The sequence below is a fragment of the Dreissena polymorpha genome, chromosome 5 (genome assembly GCF_020536995.1).
Source record: "Dreissena polymorpha isolate Duluth1 chromosome 5, UMN_Dpol_1.0, whole genome shotgun sequence".
NCBI classification, from domain to species: domain Eukaryota; kingdom Metazoa; phylum Mollusca; class Bivalvia; order Myida; family Dreissenidae; genus Dreissena; species Dreissena polymorpha.
In genome coordinates this window covers 113269861-113288262 of record NC_068359.1, presented here as the reverse complement: position 1 = coordinate 113288262, position 18402 = coordinate 113269861, and the positions used below count along the sequence as shown (strand labels likewise).

Genomic DNA, 18402 nt, shown 5'->3' with positions numbered 1-18402 from the left:
TTGGCCATAACTTTTTGCAATATTGAAGATAGCAACTTGATATTTGGCATGCATGTGTATCTTATGGAGCTGCACATTTTTAGTAGTGAAAGGTCAAGGTCATCCTTCAAGGTCAAAAGTAAAAAAAATACAATCCAAGGGAAGTAACAAGCTTTAAAAGGGAGATAATTTCTACACATGCCAAATGATATGTTGAAATTTTATTTCAAAGCGGTGCAATAGGAGGCATTGCGTTTCTGAAAAAGGGTCATCTCTTGTTGAATATACCTTTCCTGCCTCTATGCCCTGTCTGGTAAAACATTTATAATTGAGGAGGGTGAGATTTACAACTGGCTTATAGATTGGGGCTCCTCACAGGCATGTCTGTCCTGCAAACTTTGACAGTCTTTGGCCATGTCTGGGTAATTATCTGAGAAATGCTGTTCCAAATCCATGACGGCCTAGTCACTTAACAAGATAATCATAAATCCTATGATTAAATGATACAAATATCAATTTGTGTGGTTGTCATTGCATTGTAATTTATAATTATGATCATCGTGAATCACACTGTCATGATATTGATCCCAGCAATGAAACCTGGTTATTTTACTTTTATATTCTGTAGCCAGTAGGTCTTGTAAAAAAAGAAGACCTACTGTCTTGTTTAAATTTGTGACAAGCTTGGATATGACTGTATTAGTGGTTTATGAATCAGATGACTGACCTGAAGTTAACAATCTACTATCAAAGCAGAAGATGAGCACAGCGCACTGTCGTGACATAGCTCTTTTTAATTTTCCAAGAAATTTTCAGTTTAGTGTGGTGATATTTTATAACGTTCATAAATCAAGAAAATGTCTTGATGTGATCATTTTTTATCAATTATAAAGCTGTTTTAATCTTGTATACAAATTTGAAGTCATTAAAATACCTTTGCATAGCCCATGCTATTTAATGCATAGAGGGCAATTCTGAATATAGATTAAAGCTTTTCTTTTTTGTGCATTGCAGTGGTTTAGCTTTAAGCATTTTTGTTGGTTTTAAATTATGCAAAATGTAAGCCTGTCACTTTCTTATGAACATTGATACACCAGGGTTGCTTCATATCACTGATCTGTTTGTCCTTAAGGTTTCAATTCTTGTATGCGGCTGTGTAAATTTTACAAATGGACATTTGTATGCAAACTTATTTTGATACTCTCTTTTGAGTGTAAAAAGATCCAGACATTAACCCTTTCAGCGCTGGAACCGGATTTTGAAGGCCTTTGCAAACAGTTTGGATCCACATGAGACGCCACAGAACGTGGCGTCTCATCAGGATCCAAACTGTTTGCTATTCTGATAGTATTCATTGAAAAAAATCGAAGAAAATGCTAATTTTAGAAATTCAGCAGACGACATTTTAGCAGACGACAAATTTCCCAGCATGCAAAGGGTTAACATAACTCAGAGCAGTCCCATCCAAGGTTGTGAGTCAAATTACAATCTTTGTTGAATTAAATTTGAACCTTACTCTGGGAAAACAGGGCTTAATGCATTTTCTTACAAGTCCCACACAGGCTAATCAGGGATTTCTTATAAGTCCCACACAGGCTAATCAGGGATGACACTCTCCCCCTTAACTGGATTTTTGCTAAGTAAATAATGTAAATGGAAAATACCATAAAAGCTGATAGTGTCGTCTGATTAGCCTGTGTTAGTCTGCACAGGCTTAAATCCAAGACAACATTTTTCGCATATGCACTGAGCCCAGTTTTACAAGGGTAAGGCTCCTTTGGCTTGGAGATTATAACTATATATTTATACGAAGACACAAACTTGTCCAACAAAGAACCCCTACACTTTCAGCATTCAACATTCAAACTTGGAAGCATGGGTATAAGGTTATTCATGTGCAACTTTTTATATTTAGAAATATCATGAATCGGTAACCAATGAATAAAGTTAGTCTGATGATCTTGCATTTCACCTGAAAGCCTGTCGGACATTGCCGACGAAAATTTAATAATGTCCATGGGCTATCATGGCCCATGTCTGAAACTTGAACATCCTGGTTAACAGCAAGCATATCAGTGTCCGGTTAGTGTTGACCATTCCTAAAAGCAAGCTTTTATGAAAACTTCGTTGAATTTTACTTGGGATTTGTTGGTTGAAGGGTCACTGTTACTTAAAAAAGAAAAATGGAATATGCTGTATTATTTCAGTTTGGAGAGAGGTATTGCAGAAAATCCTGACTATATATAGCTTATTTGTTTAGGGTTGCTGATATTCATATCTAGAATGGGAGTTTATTCAGGGCCAGTTGGATACAGGTCAAGGTCACTTATAAAACTGTGGTTACTGCTCGATAAAATAAGATAGAGATATTGTACTGAAATTTTGTAGCTTACATATCTACAATGTTTTGAATTTTAAAAGGGACCAGTTGTGTTGATATCAAGGTCATTGTTTCCTGAAATAAAAATAACATCCACAGTAATAGCTAGGGTATTGTTCTGAAAATGTGTATGTTGGTAGCCCACACGCTGACCTAGCTCTTTATTATATACCTTTTTAATGCTTTTAACAAAATACAGGTTGTATCAATCGTTGAAATAAATCTCGTATTATGCGACTCGCTGTTTTCCGATTTAGTATTACCATACTAGCCGTACTTTTTGACCCATTTAATGACATCACATTATTCGCACAGTAAATAGGAAATCCCTGCTTTATATTACGAAATATTATACGTAGTATATCGTGTGACGTCATTTCTGTTACCAAACACAATTATAAGTGAATCGGTGTAAAAATGAAGAAATTATAGTAAAAGGTAATTTTTGGTGGGTGTGGTCTATGTGGGCGGGGCGCCCCTTTAGTTTAAGTAAAACTCTCTGGAATTTAAGAACATGTCAGACGTAGTGTTTTTTAACAGTAAACTATTTTTTGAAACATCGAACAAATGCAAAACATATTTCGGAGTGTTTGTTTGTCATGCATAAATGTAACTTTTGATAGGAATACAATAAAATAGTGTGGTTTCAACTAACTTTCGATAAAGACATGGAAGAATAGAAGTGGAAGTGCATATTGTTTCAACGTTTTTGTTATAAAGTTGTCAACTAAATTGTTATAAACATTGGATTAACGATGCATGTCATTAAGGTAAGCGTGTCGGAAACCTGTGTTTTCCAGGTTCAAATGTTTACACGATAATTTACATAAACTGTATTCATACGCGTCTTAAATAAACTATTACGTACCGTTTTAGTTATTGTTTTGTCAGTTTTGTTAAAGCAAAAAAAAAAAAGTTAACTGTTTGTGTTAGTTGTTGCATATAATAAAAGGAATATTACGCCGCCTTGAGTGTGATGCGAAATAGCACAAGCCACTTGACTGATACAAACTCTTGGAACAATTGACTAGCGTAATATTCCCTATGTATTTCATTTGAAACCTGGTACAGTTGGATCAGTGTAACCAGTCACTGTAATTTTTATGAGCCGTGCTCTTAGACAAGGGGGTTTAATGCATGTGCGTAAAGTGTCATTCCAGATCTGGGACGACAGTTTCTGCCTTAACTTGATTTTTGCTAAGAAGATACTTTCTTTAACCCTTTCCCCGATAGATGCGTATAATCCCGAGTCTATCGATTCCCCGATACATGCGTTTATTACCGTCTCTATCGATTACCGCATACATGCGAATTTGGCCGTGTCTATCCATTACCCGATAATCCCGTATATTCCCAATGTCCATTTTCAAATGCAAATTCTGATTGATATTAACGACAAAAGTGCTCAAGAAAACTCATAAACACAAACATCCGACATTTTTCTAAAGTGTCAAATAAATTTCGGCATATGTTTCTATTTAAAGATTTGATGAAATAGGTGGCCAATCGGGACAATGGTATTCAAATTAGCGTAAATAACATAATGTGGTGTGCGCGCATCGTGTACAGTTATTGTTCTGTTACAAATTGTAGCCAGAAATAAATAAATGTATATGCCCATGATATTTTCGTGTCAGGTCTTTGTTTGGACAAAAAGAGCGCGAAAATAGGCGTGGGTGTATTTATTTATAACAAAAACTGCGTAGCGCAGACAGCAAAGTAAAAGCTTCGTAGTGAATTTCCATTTAAGTATTGGGGCATCTCGCAAATGATTTTGACATTTTCCTGAATGAAATAAAAGTAATAAACGCTGTATCATTTTCATATGTTAGTTCCTTCAATATTGCAACAATTATTGTACTGTATCTGATTGCACGCAAAGTGCCGTGTACAGTTCATGAATATTCTTTTACAACGACCAATTAACAGCGTCATCTATATTTAGATTTTATGCAATATGTACAAGTCATTTTCTGGAAATTGGGAGAAAGTAAAAGTGATTTTCGAAAATAGACCAACGTTTTTTTCCATTTAATTTGTCATAATTATTTATATTTTATGTTGTCTGTGTATGTTTGTTTGGTTCTCATTTATCTTATTAAAATTAATATCGTGATGATAAATGTTTAAAGCAAGTCCCGTTTCCGAGATCATTTACGAGAATTACTTCAATATATTTACTGACATATAAAATCATGGTTTTGACAGACGACACGTGCTAATCTAAAGTTGGTGTTTTTGTAATACACAGGATATTGGATTATCGCTGCTTGATTGAGCAATAAAACAAAGACGCAGTCGGCGGTTTTCAGTAGACCTTTTGTACTGACCAACATAATAATTAATAATGCATGTGCTTATCTAACATTTAGGGATAAAACACACGGGATACTAGACACTTTGGGCTTGTTTGGGCCATAAAACGCAATCCCGGTGGCTTTTTTCAGTAGCACACGTGTCCAGAAACTAACGAGTTCGGGTAATAAAGCACAGAGATTATGATCTGAAAACTGCATGGAGTCTGAAATAAAAACAAAATGCCGACAAATCAAAAGATTAATCTCTTAATGTTACAATTCAATATTTTAAGGTGGGGTTCTCACTGCACTTCTTGTTGCATTCGCATACGCTTGTTATCCCCACGCTTTTTGAAAAAAAGGTGGGGATATTGTGGTGATCTCCGCCGTCCGTCCGTCCGTCCGTCCGTCCGTCTGTCCGTCCGTCCTGGCCACTATCTCCTCCTACACTAAAAGCACTAGAACCTTGAAATTTACACACATGGTAGCTATGAGCATATGTGCGACCCTGCACTATTTGGAATTTTGATCTGACCCCTGGGTCAAAAGTTATAGGGGTTGGGGTGGGGCCGCGTCAGAAATTATCACTCATTTTTTTAGGTTATTTTACATTTACTTCTTTATTTCTACACCGATTCACTTCAAATTGATACTGGACCTCACCTATGACAATACGGTCAATCTCAACCATGCATGGCCCCATTCCCAACCCTGGGGCGCCCCGCCCACATAGGCCACACCCACCAAAAATTTCCATTTACTATAATTTTTTTCATTTCTACACGGATTCACTTCAAATTGATACTGAACTTTTGTTATGACATTAGGGTCAATCTCAACTATGCATGGCCCCAATCCCAACCCTGGGGCGCCCGCCCACATAGGCCACACCCTCCAAAAAATTCCATTTACTATAATTTTTTCATTTCTACACGGATTCACTTCAAATTGATACTGAACTTCTCTTATGACATTAGGGTCAATCTCAACTATGCATGGCCCCATAACCAACCCTGGGGCCCCGCCCACATAGACCACACCCACCCAAAATTGCCTTTACTATAATTTCTTCATTTCTACACCGATTCACTTCAAATTGATATTGAACTTCTCTTATGACAATACAGTCAATCTCAACTATGCATGGCCCCATTACCAACCCTGGGGCGCCCCGCCCACATAGACCACACCCACCCAAAATTGCCTTTTACTATAATTTCTTCATTTCTACACCGATTCACTTCAAATTGATACTGAACCTCTCTTATGACAATACGGTCAATCTCAACTATGCATGGCCCCATTACCAACCCTGGGGCGCCCTGCCCACATATGTCACACCCACCCAAAATTGCCTTTTACTATAACTTCTTCATTTCTACACCAATTCACTTCTAATTGATGATGAACTTCTCTTATGACAATACGGTCAATCTCAGCTATGCATGGCCCCATTACCAACCCTGGGGCACACCTAGGTCAAACATTCGGCGTGGGGATACGCGTCGGCCTCTGCCGCGCCATTTCTAGTATTACTTGTTATAACTTATATCCTCGTATTATTTATAAGAATACAGACTTAAAATTTATATGGTTGGAATGAGAATTTATTTCTCTACAATATTTACATTGACACAAATGATGTGAAATGCAAGAAACTAAGTGAAAATTAAGCCTAAACAAGACAGGTGTTACAGTTGAGAATGTTTCCATTATTTTCCCAATAACCCTATTGAGATGGTGTAGTCAGGCTTATCAGCTGTATATGGAGTCACTGTTATCAGAACAGCAGGACTGGTATTGGCCTGGAGTAGCAGATCAGATAAGAGGTCTATCAGGGAAAGGGTTAAACAGATAATATCATAATAACAGAGAGTTTTGTACATGCGGACTGCAAAGGCTTATCAGTGATGACACTACCCATTTACATTTAACCCTTTGCATGCTGGGAAAATTGTTGTCTGCTAAAATGTTGTCTGCTGAATTTCTAAAATTAGCATTTTCTTCGATTTTTTTCAAAGAATACTATCAGAAAAGCAAACAGTTTGGATCCTGATGAGATGCCACGTTCTGTGGCGTCTCATCTGGATCCAAACTGTTTGCAAAGGCCTTCAAAATTCAGTTCCAGCACTCAAAGAGTTAAACCCCCTTTTCACAGTGCAAGGCCCAAATAAAAAAACTTTTTTACACTCAATGTTGAGTTTGGCTTAAGGTATAGCTTAGAATTCTGTGGTATACCTAAGGTAGCAAATGCATGCATATCTTGCTTGTGATTGCACAATTATAAAACAAAAATCCTGATAACTCAATGTTTGGAACCTGATTAAGTGGTGTTGCCATGTTTCTTGTTTGAAAAATTACATATCAAATGGGGAGTCAAAATATCATACCAGCCATTTTTACTAGCTTATAATATTTTCACGCCCCATTTCCACCTCTGATTACTGCCATGACTTTGGGAAGAGGAGAAAAAACCTATACCTGACAAATTGGTGTATTATTATAAAAAACCCAATGTGCATACATGTTACAAAGCATCTTGGGTGGTTAATGGTCCGTGAAGAAGCAGCTGCCATCAGGATGTTATGTCATTCAAAAAACACTTAAAAGGCGGTGTGGACGTGTAAAAATTCAAAATACAGGCTGGGCTCAAAAGTTGTAGATGTAGTTGTCATTTACTGTTCACTCAATGATATAATTGAGCCTCACTCTGCGAAAAAGGGGCTTAATGCGTATGCCTTTGGTGTTTTTGTAAGATCAGCCGATGGAGTCTGAACAGGCTTATCAAGAATGGCACTTTCTGGATTATTGCTAAGATGAGACTTTTGATTAATTTAAATGAAAAATACATCAAGAGCGGAAAGTGTCGTACTTGATTAGCCTGTGCAAATGGCACTGTCTAGTCTGGGATGACACTTTTCTCACATGCATTCAGCCCTGTTTCCCAAAACTAGACTCAAGTAATGTTTAACCCTTTCCCCCATAAGAAGCAAATAGCAAAAAGAAAATGGCTTTTTTAACCTGGGACAAAAAACAAGAACAGCCTGTGAGTAACTCACAGTTTGTTCAGGTTGCATGCTGTTTGCTGCTCATTATTATCTTTGGGTTGGAAATGAAACCTTTGAAACTTGAATTTAGCAACAAAGGTATTTATTAAATTTAACTTTCTATGCGTCAAAATACATATCTAAGTGGTGAAGGGTTAAACCCACAACCCATGCTTAATACTTAACTTTTAAGTGGCAGCTTTTGCATAGACCCTGTAGCTATGTTTACTACAGGGTTATCATTGTATACAGCCAATCACAGTGTTACAGTAGTGCGATAGTAGAGGGAGAGATTGATTCTTATAGCACATGGTCCACTGCCTCTGGGACTGAAAGAACACTCACTAGCTTTCTGGCTGGCTGTTGGGAATCTGTTTGTGCACTTCACAGTTCTGTTTTGGATTTTTTTCAGGATTTTAGCCCAGAATGAAATAGGTAATTAAATTGGCGTCTCTCAATGTGTGGCCATTGTTTGGCCTGTTCATTTTTTTGGCCAATTTCTTTATAAATGATAAGAAACTTCTAACAATTTTGATTTGATGAACAATTAATACTTTTGCAGCTCAATTTTGTATGGTTGAAGTAATTGTGTGTATTATCATTAATATGCAAGTGTTTTTGTCCCCTACAGGTCTCTTTGGAGGGGACTTATGGTTTGCACTCTGTGTGTCCGTCTGTCTGTCTGTGAGTCTGTCTGTCACACTTTTCTGGATCCTGCGATAACTTTAAAAGTTCTTAATATTTTTTCATGAAACTTGAAACATGAATAGATGGCATATGGACATTATGCACGTCATTTCATTTTGTTCCTACGTCAAAAAATCTGGTTGCTATGGCAACAAATAGACTAGAAATACTGCTGAAAATGGTGGTTTTCTGGATCCTGCAATATCTTTTAAAGTTCTTAATATTTTTTCATGAAACTTGCAACATGGATAGATGGCAATATGGACATTATGCACGTCATTTCATTTTGTTCCTACGTCAACCCCCCCAAAAAAAAATCTGAAAATGGTGGAATTTCTGACAATGGTGGAGTGGGTAGGGGACCATATTGCTTGACAATAGCCTTGTTTTAATATAATGATCTCCTTGATGGATGATTCAGTATGTGTTTACATGTTCTGCATTCATTTTATTTTCAGAGGTGTATTTCTAAATTAAAGCCTTGTTTATACCAGCTGATAAACAGAATGTATTAAACATTTAGTTCATGAACTAATAGGCTTGCAATCTTCTGTTTTATGTAAATATCTAGGTTGTTATAGTGTCAACTTATTATTTACTGTGATAGATTCATGTATTACATTGATTATGTAACATAAGTATGTTTACACATATAAAACAGATAAAAAATTACATAAATTATTTTGAATTTCTTTGCATATAACTTTTTAGGGATTTAACATCTTGATAAGTTTCAGCCATTTCTCTGTATCTAATTATTTGTGTAATCCTGTTTTAATAGAAATCTAATGCTTATAATCTTTCACTGCGGCCATTGGCAGCAACTTCAACTCTTAGGATGAGTTTACATACTTAATGTACTTAATACTTAACAAGAAATGCAAATGATTATTTGTAAAAAAAATGTGGTTTTAAATTTGTAAAGATTATATTTTATCAATTACTTATACATTATTCTGATCAGAAACATGTCATAAGAACAGAATATTGATGATCTGATTCACAAATGGAAGTAATTTAACCCTTTGCATGCTGGGAAATTTGTCGTCTGCTAAAATGTCGTCTGCAGAATTTCTAAAATTAGCATTTTCTTCTATTTTTTTCAAAGAATACTATCAGAATAGCAAACAGTTTGGATCCTGATGAGACGCCACATTCTGTGGCGTCTCATCTGGATCCAAACTGTTTGCAAGGCCTTTAAAATTTGGTTCCCGCACTGAAAGGGTTAACCTACTATATTCCTTTTGAATTATTTTGTAATATGAAAGACACAACATTGAAAATCACTGTCTATATGCTTTGAATAAGGTTAACCATGGTCAATCTGATATCATGATCATTTCAACCATGGTTGACCATGGTAGGCAATGGTCAGTCTTGCAATGCTCATTTCTACCAAGGTCAACTATGGTCACTCGTCAAAATTAAAGAAATATGATGGTGACAATGGTCGTCATTTGGCAGGGTTGATCAATGTGAAGGAGCAAGTGACAAAATGTCAAGATTGATTTACTAATACTGCAGTTTTGTGCCTGCCTGAAATGAGACATAATGTGGAGGAAGTCATCATTTTCAATGACTGATCTAGTTTTTTATGACTTGATCATTGTTGGTAATAAAACAATAAAAACAAAGTACTTTAAGTGAATATGTATCAAATGTAAACAGAATTTCCATATTCAGATTAGTTTTATGAAGATATACATTATGTTGTACATTTCATGACGTCTGTTGCTTAAAAAGTGTTATTTCGTACATGTAGTAAATTTCAATGCAGGTTTTTGTTTTCATTGCCCATCTTTGTAGTACTTTAATAGCTCTTGCTTTAAACATTTGCAAGACAGATTTAGTATTCCTTTGTAGTATATAATACTGGCTGTCATGATAGCAAGTTTTTAAGTCTGTCAATTTTTTTTATGGTGACATATGTCATGTTTTTAGCACTCCTTAGCCATAACTTTGCCATATTGAGGAATTTTAAAATAACTTGGCTAAAATGTAAACCACCATTAAGCAATGTGCCACATGCAAAACCTTCCTCAAAGGTCAACGGCGCACATATTGGTCCAAGGTCCAATTTGGTTATAAACAGATTGAATATTCTGTCTCTGTTGTATTTTTGTTTTGTAATAACTTTGCACAAATGGGATACATAATGAGATGTAAATGTAAACCTTTTCTCCAAAGTCAAGGTCACACTACAAAGATCAAATTTTGCAACTACAACTGCTTATTGGGACTGGAAGTATATTAGTCATCATCTATTTTAAGATAACTTACCACATATGACAGGCCTTTTCTGCTCCATTTTGGAAAAACGCCACATTGGAATTTTGGGAATTTCGCGTCATGAAAAACCCCATTTTGGGAAAAAATTAATTGCAAAACTGGCTCAATTGGGAAAAATAATCGCCTGTAATTAGTGTTTCTTTTATTTTAAAGAAGCTGTTAACTGGTAAATAACGACTATTTTGATAACATATTATTAAAATTTAACAAAATATTATGAACATGTGTGATAAATACAGGTTTTTTAAATCTGATTTTGGGGAAAAGGCCTGGCCTTTTTTTAGGTGAAAAAAATAGCGTGAAACGCCGGATTTTGGGGAAAATAAGGAAAGTCTTAAATAATCAATTTTACATATTTTACTGTTTTGAAAACAAATTCAAGGCAACACATAATGTAATTATGCAATATTTTTCTATTTTCTACACTGGATCTGGTTAACTTCTATATTTAAAGGTTAAAAAAAATAAATATATATATATATATGTATATTTTATTTTATTTTTGAATTGGGAATTTTTTTTTCAATTGGGAAAAAAACAATCAGATTTGCATTGGGAATGGGGCCGAATTTCGGACCCGTGGCATTAGGGAGGAAAAGGCCTGTATGACAACCCTGAGGACACGGCTTTGTGAATATTTTGTGAATATAAAGGGCATCTTCCTACCTTAATGTTCTGGGTCACACTAAAAGGTCAAAGGTCAAATTGGGTATAAAGCTGCTTGTCCAGGCTGTCATGTTTTCATTAATCATTCAATTTTAAGACATAATTTTTACTTACCGCAAATTATTATAATTAATAGACAGAGTGTGGCTGTATCACCTGTTACATAAAATCAAAGGTCAAGGTCATACTTAAAAGGTCAAAAGTCTAATTTGGTGATAAACAGCTTGTATTTGACAGTGAAGTCTGTACAGACTAGTCAGGGATGGCCCATTTTGCTTAAATGGAATTTATTATATAACGAATGTCCCTTCCAAATAAAAATCCAGTACATGCGAAAAGTATCATCCCTCATTAGGCTGTGCAGACTGCACAGGAAAATCTTTGCCGACATTTTAAGCACAAACATTAAACCCAGTTTTCCCCTATCTAGGCTAAAATAAAATAAGCTAACATCTGGGAAACATATGCAGTGCTCTGGGCACAATGGCAATAACTCTTAAAGTGAATCACTATCCTTCCTTGCTTTATAAATATACCAAGCGTTATTATATATGCATTTGTAAGAAGGATGGAAGACACATATCAAAACTCCATAGAAGACAGTATCTGCTGTGTTATACAGGCTGAATCAGTCTCCATTGCTCTTGTCAAAACCTGGCTTTTGTTTTCAGCATGTATTGCTTGCTATTTAAATTCCAGACCAACTGCCCTTTGATAAACACCTGAAGTCTCTGGCAAGACAATTTTTGTTATACTACATAACTATCATTTGATTTGTAAATGGCATTTCAATTGACTTGAACATGTCAAAGGCATTGCTCAATTTTTATTTTGTAAAGCATCCTGTCAATAACTGTCAAAACTGTAACTTGAGATACATTAGGATGAAAGTGAAGTATTATTTTTCAGCTTTAAATTTCTCTTTGCATTAATAACAACGTTTGCTTAGTTGAGCGTAAAAGTAAATGTACAGTAATATTTAAGTCAATGCATGCATGTATCAAGGGAAGGCTGCAATTTCATGTGGAAACAGTTGTGGCAAAATTAAATCAGGGGTTTTCCCAAACTTTGAAACTGTTTGAAAATTAAGAATTACCTTGAACAGTGCTTTAAGACTTAGGGTAGTATTCAACTTGTAGGATTAGCTTGTTGTCAGAGATTGAGAGTTGCTGAGTAAAATTTTCAGAAAGTAGTCTGTCAAATTGAAGGATGGCAATCAACTGAGCATAGCAGTCCAAGTGAAGGATGAAAGGTAATTTTCAATTTGACAGAAATAACTCTAAAGGGTGACATACAACAACGATTGGTAGTCTCATTGAGTAATTTCATTCATATTTAGAATTGTTTATAGTCAAATTTGATTGATAGAAGTCAAAATCCACTACAGTCAAACGAAAGTACTGATATGGTATAATTGTGGAGTACATTCAAGATATTGGTTAGCGAGGCTGTTTTCGGAGAAAACCCGAGCTATTGTCATAGCCAGCTCGTCTGCCGTCCGCCTTAGGCTTCGTGCTAAAACCTTAACATTGGCTCTAAAATCAAAGTGTTTCCACCTACAACTTTGAAACTTCATATGTAGATGCACCTTGATGTGTTCTACACGCCACACCCATTTTTGGGTCACTATGTCAAAGGTCAAGATCACTGTGACCTCTAATATCAAACTTTAACATAGGCTCTAAAATCAAAGTGCTTCCACCTACAACTTTGAAACTTCATATGTACATGCACCTTGATGAGTTCTACATGCCACACCCATTTTTGGATCACTAAGTCAAAGGTCAAGGTCACTGTGACCTCTAATATAAAACTTTAACAAAAACCTTAACATTGCCTCTAAAATCAAAGTGCTTCCACCTACAACTTTGAAACTTCATATGTAGATGCACCTTGATGAGTTCTACAGGCCACAACCATTTTGGGTCACTAGGTCAAAGGTCACTGACCTCTAAAAAAATAAATTCTGACAAGCTTTTGCAGCCCACCGTGGCACCTGTTATGCGGTGCTCTTGTTTTACAAATTATTTCAGAGCTGAAAATTATTTTCCAAGGTTTACAAAAGTCATAGACAGACAGAGAGTCACATTTTGGATATGCAGACTTATTCAGATATACATTCACATTTGGTATATAAAGTCACATTCAGTATAGACTGTCACATTTGGTATAGACAGTCACATTCAGTATAGACTGTCACATTTGTGATGTAGACAGTCACATTTAGGATATAGACAGTCACATTTGGTATAGAAAGTCACATTCAGTATAGACTGTCACATTTGTGATGTAGACAGTCAAATTTAGGATATAGACAGTCATATTTGGGATAGACAGTTACATTCAGTATAGACTTTCACATTTGGGATATAGACATTCACATTTGGTATAGACAGTCACATTCAGTATAGACTGTCACATTTAGGATATAGACAGTCACATTTGTGATGTAAACAGTCACATTTAGAATATAGACAGTCACATTTGGGATAGACAGTTACATTTGTAATGTAGACAGTCACATATGGGATGGACGGATACATTTGGGATGAGATGTAGACAATCACATTTGGGGTATAGACAGTCATAATTGGGATAGACAGTCACATTTGTGATAGACAGTAACTTTTGGGATAGACAGTCACATTTGTGATAAACAGTCACATTTGGAATGTAGACAGTCACATTTGGGATGTAGACAGTCACATTTGGGATGTAGGTAGTCACATTTAGGATATAGACAGTCACATTTGGGATGGACAGATACATTTGAGATGTAGACAGTCACATTTGGGATGTAGACAGTCACATTTGGGATGTAGACAGTCATATTTGGGATAGACAGTCAACATTAAGGGTATAGACAGTCATGTTTGGGATAGACTGTCACATTTAGGATATAGACAGTCATATTTGGGATAGACAGTCACATTTAGGATATAGACAGTCATGTTTGTGATAGACTGTCACATTTGGGATAGACAGTCACAATTGGGATATAGACAGTCACATTTGGGATAGACTTTCACATTTTGGATAGACACTCACATTTGGGATACGTACAGTCACATTTGGGATATAGACAGTCACATTTAGGATAGACTGTAACATTTGGATAAAGAACGTCACATTTGGGGTATAGACAGTCATATTTGGTATAGACATTTACATTTGAGATATACAGTCGCATTAGAGATAGACAAACATATTTGCCACAGACAGTCACATTAGGGATACAGACGGTCACATTTGGGATATAGACAGTCACATTTAGGATGGAAAGTAACATTTGGGATAGGCTGTCAGATTTGGGATATAGAAAGTCATATATGGGATAGACATTTACATTTGGGATAGACAGTCACATTTAGGATATAGACAGTCACATTTGGGATATAGACAGCCACCTTTGTGCTAGACAGTCACATTCTAAATAGACGGTCACATTTGGGATAGATAGTTCATTATGATGCTTTTCAACCATAGTTATGAAGAAAAAAACATGTCAAGCTGATGATTGTGATTACAAGTAAGTGGGAAAAGGAAATGAAAAAGGCTTACTTCTAGTTCTTTTCTTGCATCTTGCCATTACCAATAATGGCTGTTAATTGTAAATGTATGTGAAAAGGCATTTTTTTTATTGTTTAAATAAAGGAAATCAAACACATGTTAGTTCTCAAAAACACACACAATTATCAATGTTGTCTTATGAAAATCTGCTAAAGTGCGTAATAAACTGCTTTTGCTTCAGCAAACTGCTTTCCATTTTGTTGTGTTGCAAATAGATGCAATAAATTTTAATGAATTTAAAAGATGGTGTCTGTTGCTATGGTAATTTGAAAGCATTTAGTGAGTGCACACATGCATGTTTGGCACATAGTTCCCTCTTTAAAGGATATTGATTCTGGCGTCCTCTGTGTGATTTATGTCCAATATCAACATGAATATGAGCCATTTACAGCAGGGGATGGTTGCCTGATAAATCTAATGTTCTTATTATGCTAATTGTGATCATTGGCGGCTGCATGTGTTTTGTCAAGTGGGGCATGGTTAGAAGGTGACCATAATTAAAAATGAAAACACCATTGAAATGCTGTGGAAGAACATTTTGGAAGTCAATTGAGCTACCATCAAAGTTTTTTATTAGTAGTCTGCACTCATCCAATCCTTAAGGCAGTTTTTTTAGAAATAAAATAAATCACCTTTAAATTTATTTTGTAAATGTAATGTAATGCTATTTATGTTGTTTGAATTAATCACTGTGTGTTTAGTTTAAGTATATGTTTGAATAGAAAATTATTTAAACTTTAAATGATCATGTTTCATTAATTTCAAGAACTTTCTCATTACTGCAATTACTTGTTACTTAAACCATTCATCAGATGCTGAATTGAGATTCACTCACAGCACCACAAAGTTGGACAAGGAATCTGAGGAGTTTAATTGAAACAGAATATTGAGATTTCATGGTAGAGTTTTGCTGTGTTTCCCTGTATAGTTATAGACTGTACCCTTTCATTTACAATAGGCCCTTTGTTTGGGTTTATGGCTTTCTGCCACATCTTAGTGATTGATTCTGACATGATAAGAGCAGTAACTCTTGGTTGTCTTACAATCAAGGGATATAATCACTACCTGATATAACATTAATGGGATTTTTAAACCTATGTTTGCTTTCACATCAGTCAATTCAACAGCTGGTAATGATCTGTTTTGAAAACCCTTGGATGCAGCTAAAAGAAATATAGCTCTTTAGCACTTAAATACGTATTTTTATACGCCCGTCTATGACGGGACGTATTATGGTATACCCCGCGTCCGTCTGTCCGTCCGTCCGTCTGTCCGTCCGTATGTCTGTTAATGTCGTACGCTACGTCAAATATCCTTCGATGGATTTTTTTCAAATTTCAACACAATCTTAATATTGATAAACCCTGATCCCCTTTCGTTTTTGACGGAATTCTGAATTGTCGTTCCAGAGTTATGGGACTTTGTTCGTCAAAATTTCGTTATTTCATTGAATGTCCTACTGTAGCTATATAAAAATGTTAAGTTGTTATAACTTTGGTATGCTTGGACCTAGAGTCTTGAAACTTGACATGAAGGTTGGCCAGAACTAGTAAGTAACCCCTGGACATTTCAAGGTCATTCATTTGAAGGTCAAGGTCACTGTGACCTTGAATGTAAAAATGTTAAAGTTCTTATTTCATGTTATAACTTTGGTATGCTTGTACCTAGAGTCTTCAAACTTGAAATAAAGATTGGCCAGTACTAGAAGATGACCACTGGTCATTTCAATGTCATTCATTTGAAGGTCAAGGTCACTGTGACCTTAAATGTTAAAATGTTAAAATTGTTATAACTTTGGTATGCTTGGACATACAGTCTTCAAACTTGACATGAAGGTTTGCAAGCACACTTAGATGACCACTGGTCATTTCAAGGTCATTCATTCTAAGGTCAAGGTCACACAAGGTCACTGTGACCTTAAATGTTAAAATGTTAAAATTGTTATAACTTTGGTATGCTTGGACATAGAGTCTTCAAACTTGACATGAAGGTTTGCAAGCACACTTAGATGACCACTGGTCATTTCAAGGTCATTCATTCTAAGGTCAAGGTCACTGTGACCTTAAATGTTATTGTTGTTCATGTATCCTACCGTAGCTCAAATATCCCCCGATGGATTTTTTATACGCCCGTCTATGACGGGACGTATTATGGTATACCCTGCGTCCGTCTCTCCGTCCGTCCGTCCGTCCGTCCGTCCGTCTGTTAATGTCGTACGCTACGTCAAATATCCTTTGACAGATTTTCTTCAAATTTTAACACAATCTTAATATTGATAAACCCTGATCCCCTTTCGTTTTTGACGGAATTCTGAATTGTCGTTCCAGAGTTATGGGACTTTGTTCGTCAAAATTCCGTGATTTCATTGAATGTCCTACTGTAGCTCAAATATCCTTCGATGGATTTTTTTCAAATTTCAACACAATCTTAATATTGATAAACCCTGATCCCCTTTCGTTTTTGACGGAATTCTGAATTGTCGTTCCAGAGTTATGGGACTTTGTTCGTCAAAATTTCGTGATTTCCATGCTCATGTACTTATAAAATAAACCATGTATTCAAATACAAATAAACTGAAGTAAAAAAATGATTCAAAGGGTTATTTATTACCTTACTACTTCATTGGCGAACGACGGGCGTATCATGCGCTCATGGCGCAGCTTTTATTACTCCTGTGAAGTCCTTTAGAAAGTTACATTTTAAAGACCTTTCTTACTAGATTCAAGTTTGAAAGGCTTCATTTCCAACCCTAAGATACTGATGAGCAGCAAACAGAATAAAACCTGAACAGAATGCAAGTTTCTAGCAGGCTGTTCTTGTTTTATGCTGTTTGCACATAGCCATTTTCACTTTGCTTCTTATGGGGGAAAGGTTTAGTGTGCAATTTCAAGTATTCCTAAATGCTGTAAAACTTTTTGTGTTCATTTTATGCACATTGTTAAGTTAGAAGGGTGAAGATGTGATAATGTCTGTATGTTTGACATCTGGTCCATATTGGGATACTGTTTCACAGAAATGCATTGTGCTAATGTGAAAGATTTATGAACCATTTTGTCTCTTTCCATGATCTTGTAAGTTTTATCAGCTTGTAAAGCACAAGACCTTTTTTCCCTGCTTTTTCCTGCAATATTTCAAAATAATGTTGAACTTCCTTTGTTTTTTAATTGAAGCCATACTTTTTGTCCTGAATTGTCTTGTTTTCACCTTTTTTCGTCACCAGATCGATTGTTAGCCAAGCTTCAGTAGCCTTGGTTAAGGTTATAGCTTGGCAACATTGACCTGCTAGTGACCATTGTGCATGATTACATGATATGTGTCGTGTTATGAGAAAACTGGGCTTAATGCATGTGCGTAAAGTGTCGTCCCAGATTAGCCTGTGCAGTCCACACAGGCTAATCAGTGACGACACTTTCCGCCCAAACTAGATTTTTGCTAAGAAGAGACTTTCTTTAAACAGAAAATATCATAACAGCGGAAAGTGTCGTCC

At 35.8% G+C, this 18402-nt stretch overlaps 1 protein-coding gene across 3 annotated transcripts in view; it reads left to right on the top strand.

Moving 5' to 3' along the window:
* The window catches only part of LOC127880898 (plexin-A4-like), a 137154-nt gene that overhangs the window by 43187 nt on the left and 75565 nt on the right, over window positions 1–18402 (top strand). Inside the window, exon 1 of one of the 3 annotated variants that reach the window (XM_052428381.1) lies at window positions 7988–8138. The exons of the other annotated variants lie outside the window; for them this stretch is intronic. The gene's annotated coding sequence lies outside the window, so the exon portion shown is untranslated. Of the gene's footprint in view, window positions 1–7987; window positions 8139–18402 lie in introns of those variants that run through there. 3 annotated transcript variants of the gene reach the window in all.